Consider the following 19,668-nt stretch of genomic DNA (forward strand, 5'->3'; position numbering starts at 1 on the left):
GCGGTCTCGCGCTGAGCGCCGCGGTGATCGGGTGCGGGTGTCAGCTGTATATGTCAGCTGACACCCCGCAGCAATGCCCACGATCGGCGCTATCACCGATCGCGGGCATTTAACCCCTCTGATGCCGCTGTCAATAGTGACAGCGGCATAGAGGGGGATCACGCAGGGACGGGGGCTCCCTGCGATCTCCCACCGGAGCAGCGCGATGAGATCACGCTGCTCCGGTGACCTGGAAGGAGTCCCCGGATGCAAGATGGCCACGGGACTCCTTCCGGGTCATGAGATGACCCTGCTTGCCGGCGCCTGCTGAGAATTCCTCATAGCAGGCGCCGGCAAGCCTCTGTAACGTGCCTCTAAGATCGGTGATCTGACAGAGTGCTGTGCACACTGTCAGATCACCGATCTGTGATGTCCCCCCCTGGGACAAAGTAAAAAAGTAAAAAAAAAAAATGTCCACATGTGTAAAAAAAAATAAAAAAAAATTCCTAAATAAAGAAAAAAAAATAAAAAAATATTCCCATAAATACATTTCTTTATCTAAATTAAAAAAAAATCACACAATAAAAGTACACATATTTAGTATCGCCGCGTCCGTAACGACCCCACCTATAAAACTATATCACTAGTTAACCCCTTCAGTGAACACCGTAAAAAAAAAAAAAAAAAAAACGAGGCAAAAAACAACGCTTTATTCTCATACCGCCAAACAAAAAGTGGAATAACACGCGATCAAAAAAACGGATATAAATAACCATGGTACCTCTGAAAACGTCATCTTGTCCCGCAAAAAAAAGCCACCATACAGCATCATCAGCAGAAAAATAAAAAAGTTATAGCTCTCAGAATAAAGCGATGAAAAAACAATTATTTTTTTTATATAAAATAGTTTTTATTGTGTAAAAGCACCAAAACATAAAAAAATTACATAAATGAGGTATTGCTGTAATCGTACTGACCTGAAGAATAAAACTGCTTTATCAATTTTACCACACATGGAATGGTATAAACGCCCCCCCCTAAAAGAATTTCAGGAATTGCTGGTTTTTGTTAATTCCGCCTCCCAAAAATCGGAATAAAAAGCGATCAAAAAATGTCATGTGCCCGAAAATGGTACCAATAAAAACGTCAACTCGTCCCGCAAAAAACAAGATCTCACATGACTCTGTGGGCCAAAATATGGATAAATTATAGCTCTCAAGATGTGGTGATGCAAAAACTATTTTTTGCAATAAAAAGCGTCTTTTAGTGTGTGATGGCTGCCAACCATAAAAATCCGCCCAAAAAACGCTATAAAAGCAAATCAAATCCCCCTTCATCACCCCCTTAGTTAGGGAAAAATAATAAAATTTAAAAAAATATATTTATTTCCATTTTCCCGTTAGGCTACTTTCACACTAGCGTTGGTACGGGGCCGTCGCGCTGCGTCGGCCCGACGTACCGACGCATACTGTGCAAGCACCGCACAACTGGGGCAGCGGATGCTGTTTTTCCACGCATCTGCTGCCCCATTGTGAAGTGCGGGGAGGTGGGGGCAGAGTTCCAGCCGCGTATGCGTGGTCGGAAATGGTGGACCGTCGGCACAAAAAAAGTTACATGTAACGTTTTTTGCTGCCGGCGGTCCGCCACAACACGACGCAACCGTCGCACGACGGTTGCGACGTGTGTCAATACGTCGCAATGCGTCGCTAATGTTAGTCTATGGGGAAAAAACGCATCCTGCAGATGATTTTGCAGGATGCATTTTTTCGCCAAAACGACGCATTGCGACGTATGCAAAAAAACGCTTGTGTGAAAGTAGCGCTAGGGTTAGGACTAGGGTTAGGGCTAGGGTTAGGGTAGGGGTTAGGGCTAGGGTTAGGGCTGGGGTTAGGGTTGGGGTTAGGGTTTCAGTTAGAATTGGGGAGTTTTCACTGTTTAGGCACATCAGGGGCTCTCCAAACGCGACATGGCGTCCGATCTCAATTCCAGCCAATTCTGCTTTGAAAAACTAAAACAGTGCTCCTTCCCTTCCGAGTTCTCCTGTGCGCCCAAACAGTGGTTTCCCCCAACATATGGGGTATCAGCGTTCTCAGGACAAGTTGGACAACAACTTTTGCGGTCCAATTTGTCCTGTTACCCTTGGGAAAATAAAAACGTGGGGGCTCAAATATCAGTTTCGTGGAAAAAAAAATATTTTTTATTTTCACGGCTCTGCGTGATAAACTGTAGTGAAACACTTGTTGGTTCAAAGTTCTCACAACACATCTAGATAAGTTCCCTGGGGGGTCTAGTTTCCAATATGGCGTTACTTGTGGGGGGTTTCTACTGTTTAGGTACATCAGGGGCTCTGCAAATGCAACATGACACCTGCAGACCAATCCATCTAAGTCTGCAATTCAAACGGCGCTCCTTCCCTTCCGAGCTCTGCCATGCGCCCAAACAGTGGTTCCCCCCCCCATATATGGGGTATCATCGTACTCAGGACAAATTGGACAACAACTTTTGTTGTCTAATTTCTCCTGTTACCCTTGGGAAAATAAAAACGTGGGGGCTAAAATATCATTTTCGTGGAAAAAAATATATTTTTTATTTTTGCGGCTCTGCGTTATAAACTGTAGTGAAACACTTGTTGGTTCAAAGTTCTCACAACACATCTAGATAAGTTCCCTGGGGGTCTAGTTTCCAATATGGGGTCACTTGTGGGGGGTTTCTACTGTTTGGGTACATCAGGGGCTCTGCAAATGCAACATGACACCTGCAGACCAATCCATCTAAGTCTGCATTTCAAACGACGCTCCTTCCCTTCCGAGCTCTGCCGTGCGCCCAAACAGTGGTTCCCCCCAATGTATGGGGTATCAGCGTACTCAGGACAAATTGGACAATAACTTTTGTGGTCCAATTTCTCTTGTTACCCTTTGGAAAAAAAAAATTGCGGGCTAAAACATAATTTTGTGGAAAGAAAAAATGATTTTTTAATTTTCACAGCGCTACATTCTAAACTTTAGTGAAACAATTGGGGGTTAAAAGTGCTCACCACAGATCTAGATAAGTTCCCTGGGGGTCTAGTTTCCAATATGGGGTCACTTGTGGGGGGTTTCTACTGTTTAGGTACATCAGGGGCTCTGCAAATGCAACATGACACCTGCAGACCAATCCATCTAAGTCTGCAATTCAAACGGCGCTCCTTCCCTTCCGAGCTCTGCCATGCGCCCAAACAGTGGTTCCCCCCCATATATGGGGTATCATCGTACTCAGGACAAATTGGACAACAACTTTTGTTGTCTAATTTCTCCTGTTACCCTTGGGAAAATAAAAACGTGGGGGCTAAAATATCATTTTCATGGAAAAAAATATATTTTTTATTTTTGCGGCTCTGCGTTATAAACTGTAGTGAAACACTTGTTGGTTCAAAGTTCTCACAACACATCTAGATAAGTTCCCTGGGGGTCTAGTTTCCAATATGGGGTCACTTGTGGGGTGTTTCTACTGTTTAGGTACATCAGGGGCTCTGCAAATGCAACATGACACCTGCAGACCAATCCATCTAAGTCTCCATTTCAAACGGCGCTCCTTCCCTTCCGAGCTCTGCCGTGCGCCCAAACAGTGGTTCCCCCCAATGTATGGGGTAACAGCGTACTCAGGACAAATTGGACAATAACTTTTGTGGTCCAATTTCTCTTGTTACCCTTTGGAAAAAAAATTGCGAGCTAAAACATCATTTTGTGGAAAGAAAAAATGATTTTTTAATTTTCACAGCGCTACATTCTAAACTTTAGTGAAACAATTGGGGGTTAAAAGTGCTCACCACACATCTAGATAAGTTCCCTGGGGGTCTAGTTTCCAATATGGGGTCACTTGTGGGGGGTTTCTACTGTTTAGGTACATCAGGGGCTCTGCAAATGCAACATGACACCTGCAGACCAATCCATCTAAGTCTGCAATTCAAACGGCGCTCCTTCCCTTCCGAGCTCTGCCATGCGCCCAAACAGTGGTTCCCCCCCCATATATGGGGTATCATCGTACTCAGGACAAATTGGACAACAACTTTTGTTGTCTAATTTCTCCTGTTACCCTTGGGAAAATATAAACGTGGGGGCTAAAATATCATTTTCGTGGAAAAAAATATATTTTTTATTTTTGCGGCTCTGCGTTATAAACTGTAGTGAAACACTTGTTGGTTCAAAGTTCTCACAACACATCTAGATAAGTTCCCTGGGGGTCTAGTTTCCAATATGGGGTCACTTGTGGGGGTTTCTACTGTTTAGGTACATCAGGGGCTCTGCAAATGCAACATGACACCTGCAGACCAATCCATCTAAGTCTGCATTTCAAACGGCGCTCCTTCCCTTCCGAGCTCTGCCGTGCACCCAAACAGTGGTTCCCCCCAATGTATGGGGTATCAGCGTACTCAGGACAAATTGGACAATAACTTTTGTGGTCCAATTTCTCTTGTTACCCTTTGGAAAAAAAAAAATTGCGGGCTTAAACATCATTTTGTGGAAAGAAAAAATGATTTTTTTATTTTCACAGCGCTACATTCTAAACTTTAGTGAAACAATTGGGGGTTAAAAGTGCTCACCACACATCTAGATAAGTTCCTTAGGTGGTCTTCTTTCCAAAATGGTGTCACTTGTGGGGGTTTCCACTGTTTAGGCACGTCAGGGGCTCTCCAAACACGACATGGGTTCCGATCTCAATTCCAACCAATTTTGCATTGAAAAGTCAAATGGCGCTCCTTCCCTTCCGTGCTCTGCCATGCGCTCAAACAGTGGTTTATCCCCATATATGAAGTATCATCGTACTCAGGACAAATTGCACAACAACTTGTGGGGTCCAATTTCTCCTGTTACCCTTGGAAAAATAAAAAATTGGGGGCAAAAAGATCATTTTTTGTGAAAATTAATATGAATTTTTTTTTACGGCTCTACATTATAAACTTCTGTGAAGCACTTGGAGGTTCAAAGTGCTCACCACACATCTAGATTAGTTCCTTAGAGGGTCTACTTTCCAAAATGGTGTAACTTGTGGGGGTTTTCACTGTTTAGGCACGTCAGGGGCTCTCCAAACACGACATGGGTTCCGATCTCAATTCCAGCCAATTTTGCATTGAAAAGTCAAATGGCGCTCCTTCCCTTCCGAGCTCTGCCATGTGCCCAATCAGTGGTTTATCCCCATATATGAAGTATCAGCGTACTCAGGACAAATTGCACAACAACTTTTGGGGTCCAATTTATCCTGTTACCCTTGGGAAAATAAAAAATTTGGGGCAAAAAGATCATTTTTTGTGAAAATTAATATGATTTTTTTTTTTACGGCTCTACATTATAAACTTCTGTGAAGCACTTGGAGGTTCAAAGTGCTCACCACACATCTAGATTAGTTCCTTAGAGGGTCTACTTTCCAAAATGGTGTCACTTGTGGGGGTTTCCACTGTTTAGGCATATCAGGGGCTCTCCAATCGCGACATGGGTTCCGATCTCAATTCCAGCAAATCTTGCATTGAAAAGTCAAATGGCGCTCCTTCCCTTCCGAGCTCTGCCATGTGCCCAATCAATGGTTTACCCCAACATGTGGGGTATCGGCGTACTCAGGACAAATTGTACAACGACTTTTTTGGTCCAATTTCTCCTGTTACCCTTGGTAAAATAAAACAAATTGGATCTGAAGTAAAAATTTTGTGAAAAAAAAGTTAAATGTTCAATTTGTTTTAAACATTCCAAAAATTCCTGTGAAGCACCTGAAGGGTTAATAAACTTTTTGAATGTGGTTTTGAGTACCTTGATGGGTGCAGTTTTTAGAATGGTGTCACTTTTGGGCATTTTCTGTCATATAGACCCCTCAAAGTCACTTCAAGTGTGAGGTGGTCCGTAAAAAAAATGGTTTTGCAAATTTTGTTGCAAAAATGAGAAATCGCTGGTCAACTTTTAACCCCGTATAACTCCCTAACAAAAATAAATTATGTTTCCAAAATTGTGCTGATGTAAAGCAGACATGTGGGAAATGTTGTTTATTAACTATATTATGAGATATAACTCTCTAATTTAAGGGCATAAAAACTAAAAGTTTGAAAATTGCTAAATTTTCATAATTTTCGACAAATTTTTGTTTTTTTCACAAATAAATGCAAGTCATATCGAAGAAGTTTTACCACTGTCATGAAGTACAATATGTCACGAGAAAACAGTGTCAGAATCACCAGGATCCCTTGAAGCGTTTTAGAGTTATGACCTCATAAAGTGACAGTGGTCAGAATTCTAAAAATTGGCCCTGTCACTTAGGTGAAAACAGGCTTCGGGGTGAAGGGGTTAATCTTAATTACCCAGACATAAATTCAGTAGGTCAGCAATAATTTTGTAATTGTGCACCTTCTTGGGTATTTATTGGGACTATTCTATATGTTATTGTCTATTGGTGGTTCAATAAATTGCCACACTGATTTACCCTCACGCTGTGTTGTCTGAGTAGTATGACGCCCACGGGAAAGGAGAACGGGCATTCAGTGGCATGAGCTGTGGTCCATGCGGTCTTGGGCCAATATACAAGAACACCCACTGACTCTCTGTTTCTCCACACCTGCTCCACTTGTCTTCTTGCTGTCCCAGTTTACAAAGACCTCCCAAAACAATAGGTCTCCCAGGTGGATCATGTAAATCTTTACATACCATTTGGAGAAGATAGGTGTTGCATGTTAACCCCTTAACGATAGCTGATACGGCTTTTAATGGCAGCAGATAAGGGTACTTAAACCACAGCGCCGATTTTTAATGGAGCTGTGGAATAAGTGTATATCACCCCCCATAGCCAGAATTTCTCTTGAATATGATTCAAGTCGGTTTTTACCGACCCCAGAGTTGCAATCGCCATTATTAACTGTATAACGGTGACTGCAAAACAAAAAGTCTGGTTTTACATTTAATTTCTCTCTCCTCTGATGTGATAGCATCATAGGAGAGAAGTAGGGTCCCCTGATCCCCCCTATACCTCCAGAGTCCCTGCATACCCCGTGATGTCCCCCAGGCCACCGGCATCTTCTTCCAGGAGATGCATGCTCAGTGTGCCCGCTGAGATCTGCAGTCCAGCACCCGGCAACAATAGGAAATTTTTCCTATTGTCTTATTGGTTCATTTTGATCACTGTGATAGACCCTGTCGCAGTGATCAAAATAACAAAAATAAAAACCCCTTTATCATCCCCTTAGTTAGCTAAAAATAATAAAATTAAAAAAATGTATTTATTTCCATTTTTCCATTTGGATTACAGTTGGGCAAAAGTGAGTTGAGCTAAAGTTAGGGTTAGGGTTGGACGAAAGTGAGTTGGGTTAAAGTTAGGTTTAGGGTTGGGCTAAAGTGAGTTGGGTTAAAGTTAGGGCTAGGGTTAGGATTAGGGTTAGGATCGTGGTTATGGAGCGCCCCCACACCGCCGCAGGGCCGAGGGGTACCCGGAGCCGGGCCTCTGGGTCTCTGCTCTGGGTTTGTCACGGTGGCTAGACCCGGTCCGTGGCCCTGTCTGTCAGTGGGGGACGTCCGGTGCAATAAGTGGTGTTGTAACGGTGCAGTTGTGGGGTGCAGGTCGCGGTAAATAACGAGGACACCAGGTTGCAGTCTCTTTACCTCTTTACTGGAGATCTCTGAGTCCTCAGTCCAGAACACGGTTCACCAGGCTGCGCAAGTCCGGCCGGTCCAATGACACCTCCAGAGTTCACTTCACAGGTGGAAATCGGTGCCTTCCTTCTTAGCGCTATGTGTTGTAGTCCTTCCCTGCTGTGCTTACGGAAAGTACCCCACAACCGTTGTGTCTGTTTCTTAAGTTCCCTCACAACTCGATTAAATGATGTTCTTCTAATCTTCCGTCCCTTCCTGATGTTACAGTTAGAACGGCACCCGTTTGTCGGATAGGCCTGGAGTTCTTCCGGGACCCTAGAGACGCCCCTCTCCCGCAATTGCCTCCCAAGACTTCATAGGTGATATGTGTTAGACAGCCCGCCTTAAACTGACTGTCCTGCCGCTGTTTAGAGTATTGCTTGAAGCTGAATGTTATAATACTCCCTCGGCGTTCCGGCCACCGGTAGTGCGCCTCAGTAGGGTGTTGCTCCGGTCTTACAGCACGACCCCTACTGGAATTCTCCTATTGCTTGATCTCGTTTCTCACTCAGCACAATCTATCTCGCTTCTAGTCCTTTCTTGGGTCCCGCCGCTTCCCGGAGCTGGCGCGGACCCGTTACGTTCTTTCCAATGCCAAGCCTCTGTCAGGATCCCACCCCTGACAGAGACCCTACTGTCTCTTCCTCCACAACACCCTCTGCCACTAGGTGTTGCTTCGTCCAATCCAGTCAGCTTTCTGAACTAACTTCCTGCCTGACCCCCAGTTTACCCACTATGGTGGGGAGTGGCCTAATGAATAGAACCCTTAGCTCCCCCCGGAGGCCCGGCTGTGAAATGTATTGGTGTCTGTGATACCTGATCAGATGAACTCCTTCAGTGCCATCGGACGCACCATGGCTCCCCATAGTGGCGGAGCCACAGTACTGCAACGACCAGGACTCTGGGGCGCTGCAGTTATAGTTGGGATTAGGGTTAGGGTTGGGATTAGGGTTAGTGGTGTGTTGGGGTTAGGTTTATGGTTAGGGTTATGGTAGGGTTGGGATTAGGGATAAGGGTGTGTTGGGTTTAGGTTTGTGGTCAGGGCTATGGTTAGGGTTGGGATTAGGGTTACGGGTGTGTTGGGGTTAGGTTTGTGGTTAGGGTTATGGTTAGTGTTGGGATTAGGCATAAGGGTGTGTTGGGGTTAGGTTTATGGTTAGGGTTATGGTTAGGGTTGGGATTAGGGTTAGGGGTGTGTTGGGGTTAGGGTTGTGGTTAGAATTGGGGGGGTTCCACTGTTTATGTACATCAGGGGGTCTCCAAAGGCAACATGGTGCCACCATTGATTCCAGCCAATTTTGCATTCAAAAAGTCAAATGGTGCTCCCTCCCTTCTGAGCCCTGCCATGCACCCAAACAGTGACTTTTCCTCATGTATGGGGTATTAGTGTACTCAGAAGAAAATGCACAACAAATTTTCTGGTCCATTTTCTCCTGATACCCTTGTGAAAATAAAAAAAACAATTACATTTTTTGTGAAAAATGTATAATGTTCATTTAAGATATAAAATATATAATATCTTATTACATGGGAAACTTTCATTTCTCTACTACTTGCATTACTGGATTTAATATTGAAAATGTACATTCAACTAAATATGTCATTTATGAAGGTCAGATATTGAGTATAGCCACACTCTCAGAATACTGTCTCAAACCGGGATAAGATTAGATCTACATTTCCAGGTAAAGCTTAGTATCACACCTGAGTCAGCAAAAGAACAGCTTCTGGAGTCTCACTGCGACTTCCTATAAGCAGCTTCCCTGCTTCGTCCCAGCTCCACGTGTATATAAGTAATAGTAGGAGTCAAGTAAGACACCAGTTAAACAATGTCATGGATTATCTATGCTAAGTACAACATATTCCTTGGATCCTTGGACTCAACACACCTAGCTATCAGATTACTGGAAAAGTTTTTGAGCATCAGTTTAACCCAGTGTATCTAATGAGACAATATTGCTGGCGCACTACAATCTGTATACTGATATTTCAAAAGAGGGGGTGAAGATAGGTGGCTAGTAATAATGACCACCCCAAGAAGAAAAGAGGCCACTTATGAAATCTGCACACCACCAATCAAATATATGAAAAAGGAACAACTTTATTGGTAACAAATACTAAAAACAGTTAAAACCAATACAAAAGCGAACCTCCACCATAAGGTCTGCTCATGATACATTGTACATATATAATCAAATTACTCCACCTGGCACAAAGCAAAGATACACTAGTGCACATGTAATAAGGTATGCTGCTGGGTACAGTACAAAATACATATGCTGCTATAAAAGGGATATAGGCCCTATAAGTCTGCTAACATCCAGCAAATGACACAATCCTAACTGCTGATGCGTGGATACTGACCCAAATGAGGAAAGGGCCCCAATCCCAATGCACGATAGCCACTGATGTAAATGAATACAGACAAGTGTGGCAGCCCTAGAACCCCTAGCAGGACCGCAGCCCAAGCAGCGTGCAAGTTTGCCCAAGAGTAACCTGAAATAAGGCGAGTCACCTGGGGGGCCAGTGGAAAGAGCAAGACCAATAGGTGGGAGGACCCAATGCGTATCGCGGTATCCAAGACCGCTTCGTCAGGGGAAGTTTAACCCAGTGTTTTGCTATTTAGTATATAACTGTACATGTATTTCCTCTACTCAAAAGCCTGTCTTTAATTTTATCAATGTTAAACTTCAATTGCCATTTCTCTGGCCAAGCCATCAGCTTTCTCAAATCCCTTTGCAATATAAATTATCCTTCTCTGTGTTCATTAGCTTACAGAGCTTAGCATTATGTGCAAATATTAAAATCCTATTCCACATCCCTTTCTATCACTGAAACATTATCATAATAAAAAGCAGAGGGCCCAATGCTGACCCTGTAGAACCCCACTGTTAACTGTTGCCCAGTTAACATTTGTCCTATGAAAGGTGTGGTTTTATTTAACTGAATACAGCTGATGACAACTCTGAGTATTCAAACATAACTTTTAATGGATCAATAAAAAGGTTGCAGCCACCATTGTAATCATATAAAACCGTCTAACAAAATTATGAACCAAGATAGTCAATGCTTACTAACATTGCACATAAACACACTTTTATAGGCTAAATGGAGACAGAAACGTACATAAAAAAAATCTGCACACCCATATGTAGGCAAGTAGTTAGTGGTGGAAACAGACAGATACACACCAGATAGGTCCGTATATATATATATAGAGAGAGAGAGAGAGAGAGAGAGAGTGCATGAGAAGATGTATCACAATTAGTAGTAGATCCCACTTAAAAGTTCTAACAATGCTCAGTAAGAAAGATCAAAATCCTCCATTGTTCAGTACCTGCCGACTACAAAAGGTCAAGTAGAATATAGAATATATAAATTGTTTGCTATTTAGGATATGTAAAATGAAAAAATTTGACCCATCTATCCATCCTTGCGACCACGGCTTTCCTTCCTGGTAGGACAGCAGTCCGGGTTTACACCTCTTGGGCCTTATACATTCTAACTAGGCCCTGGTTCCCCAAGACTCCTGCTCTAACAAGGGTAGTCCACAGCTGTCCTTAAATAAAGACACCCTGTATTCCCCCTATGTGCCACCATTTCCTCCATTCGGCTTCATCAGGGGTTTGTAATGCACATATCCATCTATCTTACATCTCAGGATATGGTGCTGTCACTACACTGAGGTCAGTTTCTCTTTGGGATGTGGAGTGAGCTTATTGCTTCTCGTCTCCTCCTGTCTTTTGCTCTTTATTTATTCCTGACAACTTTGTGCTTTTTTAGCCCAGTTACTCATGGTAATTGCAATAAAATTTGTGTCATTTTAATTCTATGGTCTCTTTAAGTTCCAGACTATAAGAATTTCATATAAATTCCTGAAAATGGCATGCCTACATACCACAATTGCTGCCATGGTGATGACAAGGTCAAGATATGAACTCATATTTTACCGTTACAATTATGTTTTCAGGCAGATTACACAAAGCAAAGACGCTAGGCAGCATTTACTGTGCAGGCAGAATGGAAGCTAGGGAGCTGCTTCTTGCACCAGCTATGGGCAAATTCAATGACCTTCTGCTCCTCTGCCAGCGCACATTGATGGACACCTAAGGAGATTGAAATTGTTCAGATTTGTATTTTAAGATCACACGCGTCTGTCTCGTCCCTGTTTGCTCGTATAATCTGATAGGACACTCCTCTCATTAGCTGCACTGGCAAACCTTCCCGAAGACATCATTAGTTTAGCCTTGTGTTTGCCAGGCTTACAAGAGCAGCTTGTCCATCCCGGACTTCAGGTAAGAATTCTTTTATACTGGTTTCTTCATGCTATCATATCCACTGAATCTCCCATAAACCTAAAGAAGAATCCGACACAATGTTGTGCTTGCTTGTCTACATGAGTGCCCCAGGCTGTGCATGGTTTGTGTCTTACAGATTATTACTCGTTTCCATGAGAAATCAGGTGGAAGAATAAACTCCGCTATTACATAATTACCATTAATCATCATTAACAGTCTGAAATGTTTCTGACAATTTAATTACTCCTATAGATCAGATTCAGTTGTTGGCCTCCATTAGACTCGTCATCATTGATTGTTTGACAAGCTATTACAATCATGACTCAATCTTTCGAGGGTGTAGTTGCTGCATTAAAACTTTAAGACCATGTTCACACGTTCAGTATTTGGTCAGTATTTTACCTCAGTAAAAGCCAAAACCAGTAATGGAACAGTCAGAGGAAAGGTATAATAGAAAAAAGTCACCACTCCTGTATTTATCACCCACTCCTGGTTTTGGCTTACACATACTGAGGTAAAATACTGACAAAATACTGAGGTAAAGTACTGACCAAATACTGAGGTAAAGTATTCTCACAAGGTTGTCAGACAGATAAGTGATGTTCTTGGTGCCCGGTTGCTCAACATACTCATTTCTGGATTTTTTTTAATTAAGTCCCATAAGATTTAAAGATCAAACAGAACAAGCAGTTTTTAGAGTTTTTATTACGCCAATTTTTTCCTCCATAGAATTCAAGGCTGCATAAAGGTCTTGTACTTGGCAATGTACTTTGGTTTGAAATAAAATAAAAAAGCTCAAAAATGTATCTAGTTTATAACTACAACATAATTGTAACGGTAAAATATGAGTTCATATCTTGACCTTGTCATCACCATGGCAGCAATCGTGGTATGTAGGCATTTATAATATGGTCCATTCTTAATATAATTAGTAGTAGGAGGAAAGTGTTCATTTGATGAAGGGTTAGTTTGTTTTAGTTTGACTCTTGGTAATAAGTAAAGTCATCTAAAGGTGCCCATACACCTTCAATCAATTTCTTCCTGATTCCTCGGTATACCAGCATTTGTTTTCAACTTGTTTGCTGCTTCCATACTCCTCTGATTGGGACTTAATGTCTGCAGGAACAATTGATCAGGCATGTGGTTTCCAACATGTCCGATTCTTTTTTCCCAACTTCTGCTGTTGGAGAAAAGTTGTGACAAATCAATAAGTGTGAGAAAGACCAGTGATTTTCCTGATATAAACCAAATATCTTTCAATAGCAAGAATGAAGAGATGGTTTTCTTAAAGGGAACCTGTCATGTTGAAAATGTGATCTGATCTGCAGGCAGATGTTATAGAGCCGGAGCAGTTGATTGGATTGAGATATATATATATACTAGCTGTACTACCCGGCTTCGCCCGGGTTAATGACTGCTGTTAGCAAAATAGAATGTGTTAACAAAAATTTATTCTGCACACAAAAACCACAAAACAAATAGATAGAAATGTAATTATTAAAAGGCAAAAACTAAGCAAATAGAAGCATTTCACAACATATATTAGCTTTGTTATACTGAGAATGTCTTTGTTGCCTATATTAACCAATCAGAGCTCAGGTTAATTAACTGTAGCAAAATAGAAGCTGAGCTGTGATTGGTTGCTATTGGCAGCCTGATAAATCCCCAGCCAACAGGAAGCCCTCCCCCCTGGCAGTATATATTAGCTCACACATACACATAATAGACAGGTCATGTGACTGACAGCTGCCGTATTTCCTATATGGTACATTTGTTGCTCTTGTAGTTTGCTTATTAATCAGATTTTTATTTTTGAAGGACAATACCAGACTTGTGTGTGTTTTAGGGCGAGTTTTATGTGTCAAGTTGTGTGTGTTGAGTTGCGTGTGGCGACATGCATGTAGCGACTTTTGTGAGATGAGTTTTGTGTGGCGACATGCGTGTAGCAACATTTTGTGTGTTGAGTTGCATGTGACAGGTTAGTGTAGCAAGTTGTGTGCAGCAAGATTTGTGCATGGCGAGTTTTGCGCGTGGCGAGTTTTATGTGTGGTGCATTTTGAGTATGTGCAAGTTTTGTGTGAGGCAACTTTTGCATGTGGTGCAACTTTTGTACATGTGGCAATTTTTCTGTGTGTGCAAGTTTTGCATGAGGTGAGTTTTCCATGAGGTGAGTTTTGCACGTGTGGCGAGTTTTGCGTGAGCCTAGTTTTGCATATGGCGAGTTTTGCATGTAGCGAGTTTTGAGTGGTGACTTTTGTGTTTCGACTTTTATGTGGCGAGGTTGGTGTGTGTGTGTGGTGAAATGTGTGCTGAGGGTGGTATATGTGTTCAAGCACGTGGTAGTGTGTGGCGCATTTTGTGTTTGTGTTCATATCCCCGTGTGTGGTGAGTATCCCATGTCGGGGCCCCACCTTAGCAACTGTACGGTATATACTCTTTGTCGCCATCGCTCTCATTCTTTAAGTCCTCATTGTTCACATCTGGCAGCTGTCAATTTTCCTCCAACACTTTTCCCTTCACTTTTTCCCCATTATGTAGATAGGAGCAAAATTGTTTGGTGAATTGGAACGCGCGGGGTTAAAATTTCACCTCACAACATAGCCTATGACGCTCTCGGGGTCCAGACGTGTGACTGTGCAAAATTTTGTGGCTGTAGCTGCGACGGTACAGATGCCAATCCCGGACATACACACATACATACATACACACATTCAGCTTTATATATTAGATATACCTGTATGTAATCTCCTGTATATAGTATATACCTGTGTGTCATCTCACCTATATATAGTATATATCTGTGTGTCATCTCCTGTATATAGTATATACCTGTATGTCATCTCCTCCTATACATAGCATATACCTGTGTCATCTCCTCCTGTATATACTATATACCTGTAGGTAATCTGCTCCTGTATATAGTATATACCTGTGTGTCATCTCCTCCTGTATATAGTATATACCTGTATGTCATCTCCTCCTGTATGTAGTATGTACCTGTATGTCATCTCCTCCTCTATATAGTATATACCTGTGTGTCATCTCTCCTGTATATAGTATATATCTGTGTGTCATCTCCTCCTGTATATAGTATATACCTGTGTGTCATCTCCCCTGTAAATAGTATATATCTGTATGTCATCTCCTCCTGTATTTGACCTCGTTCACACGTTATTTGGTCAGTATTTTTACCTCAGTATTTGTAAGCTAAAATGGCAGCCTGATAAATCCCCAGCCAACAGTAAGCCCACCCCCTGGCAGTATATATTAGCTCACACATACACATAATAGACTGGTCATGTGACTGACAGCTGCCGGATTCCTATATGGTACATTTGTTGCTCTTGTAGTTTGTCTGCTTATTAATCAGATTTTTATTTTTGAAGGATACCAGACTTGTGTGTGTTTTAGGGCGAGTTTCGTGTGTCAAGTTGTGTGTGTTGAGTTGCGTGTGGCGACATGCATGTAGGGACTTTTGTGAGATGAGTTTTGTGTGGCGACATGCGTGTAGCAACTTTTTGTGTGTCGAGTTGCATGTGACAGGTTAGTGTAGCAAGTTGTGTGCAGCAAGTTTTGCGCATGGCGAGTTTTGCGCGTGGCGAGTTTTATGTGTGGTGCCTTTTGAGTATGTGCAAGTTTTGTGTGAGGCAACTTTTGCATGTGTTGCAACTTTTGTGCATGTGGCAATTTTTCTGCGTGTGGCAATTTTTCTGCGTGTGCAAGTTTTGCGTGTGGCGAGTTTTGCACGTGTGGCGAGTTTTGCATGTGGAGAGTTTTGCGCGTGGCGAGTTTTGAGCGGCGACTTTTGTGTTTCTACTTTTATGTGGCGAGGTTGGTGTATGTGTGGTGAAATGTGCACTGAGGGTGGTATATGTGTTCGAGCACGTGGTAGTGTGTGGCGCATTTTGTGTGTGTGTTCATATCCCCGTGGTGGTGTGATTATCCCATGTTGGGGCCCCACCTTAGCAACTGTACAGTATATACTCTTTGGTGCCATCGCTGTCATTCTTTAAGTCCCCCTTGTTCACATCTGGCAGCTGTTAATTTGCCTCCAACACTTTTCCTTTCATTTTTTCCCCATTATGTAGATAGGGGCAAAATTGTTTGGTGACTTGGAAAGCGCGGGGTTAAAATTTCACCTCACAATATAGCTTTGACGCTCTCAGGGTCCAGACGTGTGACTGTGCAAAATTTTGTGCCTGTAGCTGCGACGCCTCCAACACTTTTCCTTTCACTTTTTCCCCATTATGTAGATAGGGGCAAAATTGTTTGGTGAATTGGAAAGCGCGGGGTTAAAATTTCACCTCACAACATAGCCTATGACGCTCTCGGGGTCCAGACGTGTGACTGTGCAAAATTTTGTGGCTGTAGCTGCTACGGTTCAGATGCCAATCCCGGACATACATACATACATACATACATACACACACACACACATTCAGCTTTATATATTAGATATATATATATATATATATATATATATATATATATATATATATATATATAAATAATAAAGGAGTTGTAGCATACATGTTACACATATGGAAAGAAAATCAATCTGAATGCTCCAAATGAGTTGCGGAAAAAATATCCCATATGAGCATGCTAGGACCAAAAAACGGGACAACTGCAAAAACAGATATCCTAAACACCACAGAGAAAGCAGTCACATACATCCCATAAAAAGTCACTTTTATTGAATATATAATTAAAATATAACATAACGGAACAGGTACATAAAAAATAGTGGTGACAGTAAAACACTGTATAGCAGTACATGAAATAGCACATAGGGCTACAGGGTGACACCCACCATACAGATACCCCAAACAATATTAGGCTAAGGCTGCCAGACTATAAATATAGTGCAAAAAGTTATGTAAATACAATCATTCAGGAGACAGCCATCACCATAATAACTTACTAAATTAGAGGCATAATACCTGATGTCTAGAGTGGTGGGGGACCCAGAGCCCTCCCCGACGCGCGTTTCGGAGCGCAGAAAAGCTCCTTCCTCAGGTCACCCTGTAGCCCTATGTGCTATTTCATGTACTGCTATACAGTGTTTTACTGTCACCACTATTTTTTATGTACCTGTTCCGTTATGTTATATTTTAATTATATATTCAATAAAAGTGACTTTTTATGGGATGTATGTGACTGCTTTCTCTGTGGTGTTTAGGATATATATATACAGTATATATATATATTTTAGGAAAACATTCACTAAGCCTTGCATTTTATTCAGTTATATTACTGGTGTTTGTATGCATAAGGGTATGTGCACACGTTGCGGTTTTGATGCAGTGAATTTGCAGCTGTTTTCCCTGAGTTTACAGTACCATGTAAACCTGTGAAAAACAAAATCCGCAGTGCACATGCTGTGGAAAAAAAACGCACAGAAACGTAGCGTTGTTTATTCCGCAGCATGTCAATTCTTTGTGTGGATTCCGCAGCTGTTTACATCTGCTCCATAATAGGAATCCACAGGTGTAAAACCGCATGTGAAATCCGCACAAAAAACGCAAAAAAAATGGGGCATGCTCGCATAATAATATCCCAATTATTTCTGGTATTTCTGCTCCATTCAGTTGTCTTTTAAACTGTAGCGTGTACATACTTCTCAGTTGTCTCTATAAGTGAGCTTTTATGTTTTTAATATTATACTGTTCTCCAACCTATTAATGTTTTATGCATTCATCATTTTTTATTGCTGTACCACATTGTATCTCCGGGGGGAGGCTGTTTGAAATAAATTTGAAACTCGATCATTTTTGCCGTAGGAAATTTTTTATTCACTCTGTGTAAATGGAACAAATAATTCGGGGTACACTGTGAGATCTGTGAGATGGTCTGTTATGGCGTATGTCCAGTGATGCTGGGATTTTACAGTATGTTAGAATGGAGGTACGATATGTACACTGTTCTTCAAAAGTATGGATATATCAACAAGGATCAACTCTTTCTTCGAATTCAAATTGTATCACCGAAAACGTAATTTCACCCCCCCCCCCCCCCCCCCAAAGTAATGCGGCTCGTCAACTTCATATTTTTTCTATGTGCGGCCCACTTACCTGGCTGAGTTTGAAACCCCTGCTATAGAGTGTCAGGGTTTCCTATATACTATATGCAAAATTTCAGTGTATATGTGAAGTTAAGATTTTATACTTATTCTACTTTTTTATACTTATTATCTTAAATTAGTAATATAGTACAGAAAAATTGTGTGTTATGTTGGATGCTGAGCGGAATTTATGATACATTCCTCCAAAACTGCAACGTTTGTAAGTTGATCACTTGAATGAAATCTTTTATCATTTTATTCAGCCACATGCTAGCTTTACATGGCTCTGGAAAAGCTTGCTGACAATGAATGTGGCTGTCATTATAGCTTTTTTGGAATTTGTTATCTAGCTACAGTATTTGTGTTGGGGGTAATGGCCAACTTGTTATTTCATACCAACCTTCCATATGCATCATCAGATTACCTGTAAATTGTTCCTACTAATCAATTCCCTGTGTTAATTGGTGGAGCTTATGGTATACATTCGTCCGCTATTCTTTGTTAAAGGAAACCTGTCACTTGATTCATGCTGTCCAAACCATGGGAAGCATCAATCAGAGACTGACTGCACGAATACAGCCGGTTATGTTTTCACTCTGAACTGCTCCAACGTTTCAGAGAAAAGATAGCTTGGGGAGTCGGCCGGGGACCATAGGGAGAGTCCTAGTTAGTTTGAGCAACCATCGGTCAACTTCTCAACTCCCCCAAGGTGATTGACATGTCTCTATCTACCTACATGAGAAATCAGGTGGATGAATACACTTCGCATTATATAATTGCCATTAATCATCATTAACACATTTTGAAATATTTCTAACATGTTTCAATCAAGTGGAGCAGTATGTGAAGAAGCTGGTCATGGGACCAGTCAGGTCCTTCTCCAAATGGCTCTTCAAACTATGTTTTCTTTGAAGCACCATAGAATTTCAGAGTAAAATATACCTGGCCGTAATCATGCAGCATGGCTCTGATTCCTACTGCCAGTGGTTTGGACATATAACCTGAATTCAATAGGGTGCCGTCATACCACCAAATAGGTGTAGACACACAGATCTTGGTCCTACATCTGACATATCCAGTATATATTGGGAACCTAACCTAAAACAAGGAGATAGATATTAAAATATAACTGTCATTGGTTTAGTCTTCGGTTATTGGACATCACTTCCAGTTATTTCTAGCTCTTCTGTATGGCAATGCTGTTTAGTAAGGAATCTGATGATTGCCACCCATTTCGGTCTGTCACTGCAATTTTAAAATGTTTTCCTTAGTAGACGAGGAAAAAAGAATCCAAATGGATTTTGGCATATAGTAACAAACTGGTCCATTTCTCTGAACGTGTTTTGTGCCAGTCGGGATGGCTCCGCAGAGTCCTCTGTTTAGAACGGAACAGATGGAGTTCTACGAAATATATTTAGAAGCTTGGCATCTGTGTGCGTTCTGTTTATTGGCACATTAGGGAAACCGCCAGGAGTCTTTTTACCAGTTAGATAATACATTTTAAGGTATTGCTAGTTGCGCAGTACTACAGGACTTCACTATTCAACTATTTAAAAACATGAACATAAAGAAATCATTTATATAAAAAGTAGATATAAAAAGTAGATATACAAAGTCTAAACACCCCTGTTTTTGTTATATAAAAAATCATACCAAGAAGAATAATTTCAGAACTTTTTCCACCATT

The 19,668-nt window shown here is 41.6% G+C and overlaps 1 protein-coding gene across 3 annotated transcripts in view; it reads left to right on the forward strand.

Annotated features, from left to right (window-relative positions):
* LOC143815688 (uncharacterized) overlaps positions 1-19,668 on the forward strand; it is a 187,274-nt gene that overhangs the window by 87,139 nt on the left and 80,467 nt on the right. Inside the window, exon 1 of one of the 3 annotated variants that reach the window (XM_077295201.1) lies at positions 11,612-11,914. The exons of the other annotated variants lie outside the window; for them this stretch is intronic. The gene's annotated coding sequence lies outside the window, so the exon portion shown is untranslated. Of the gene's footprint in view, positions 1-11,611; positions 11,915-19,668 lie in introns of those variants that run through there. 3 annotated transcript variants of the gene reach the window in all.

Source organism: Ranitomeya variabilis, chromosome 3 (assembly GCF_051348905.1).
Source record: "Ranitomeya variabilis isolate aRanVar5 chromosome 3, aRanVar5.hap1, whole genome shotgun sequence".
In the NCBI taxonomy this organism is placed as follows: Eukaryota; Metazoa; Chordata; class Amphibia; order Anura; family Dendrobatidae; genus Ranitomeya; species Ranitomeya variabilis.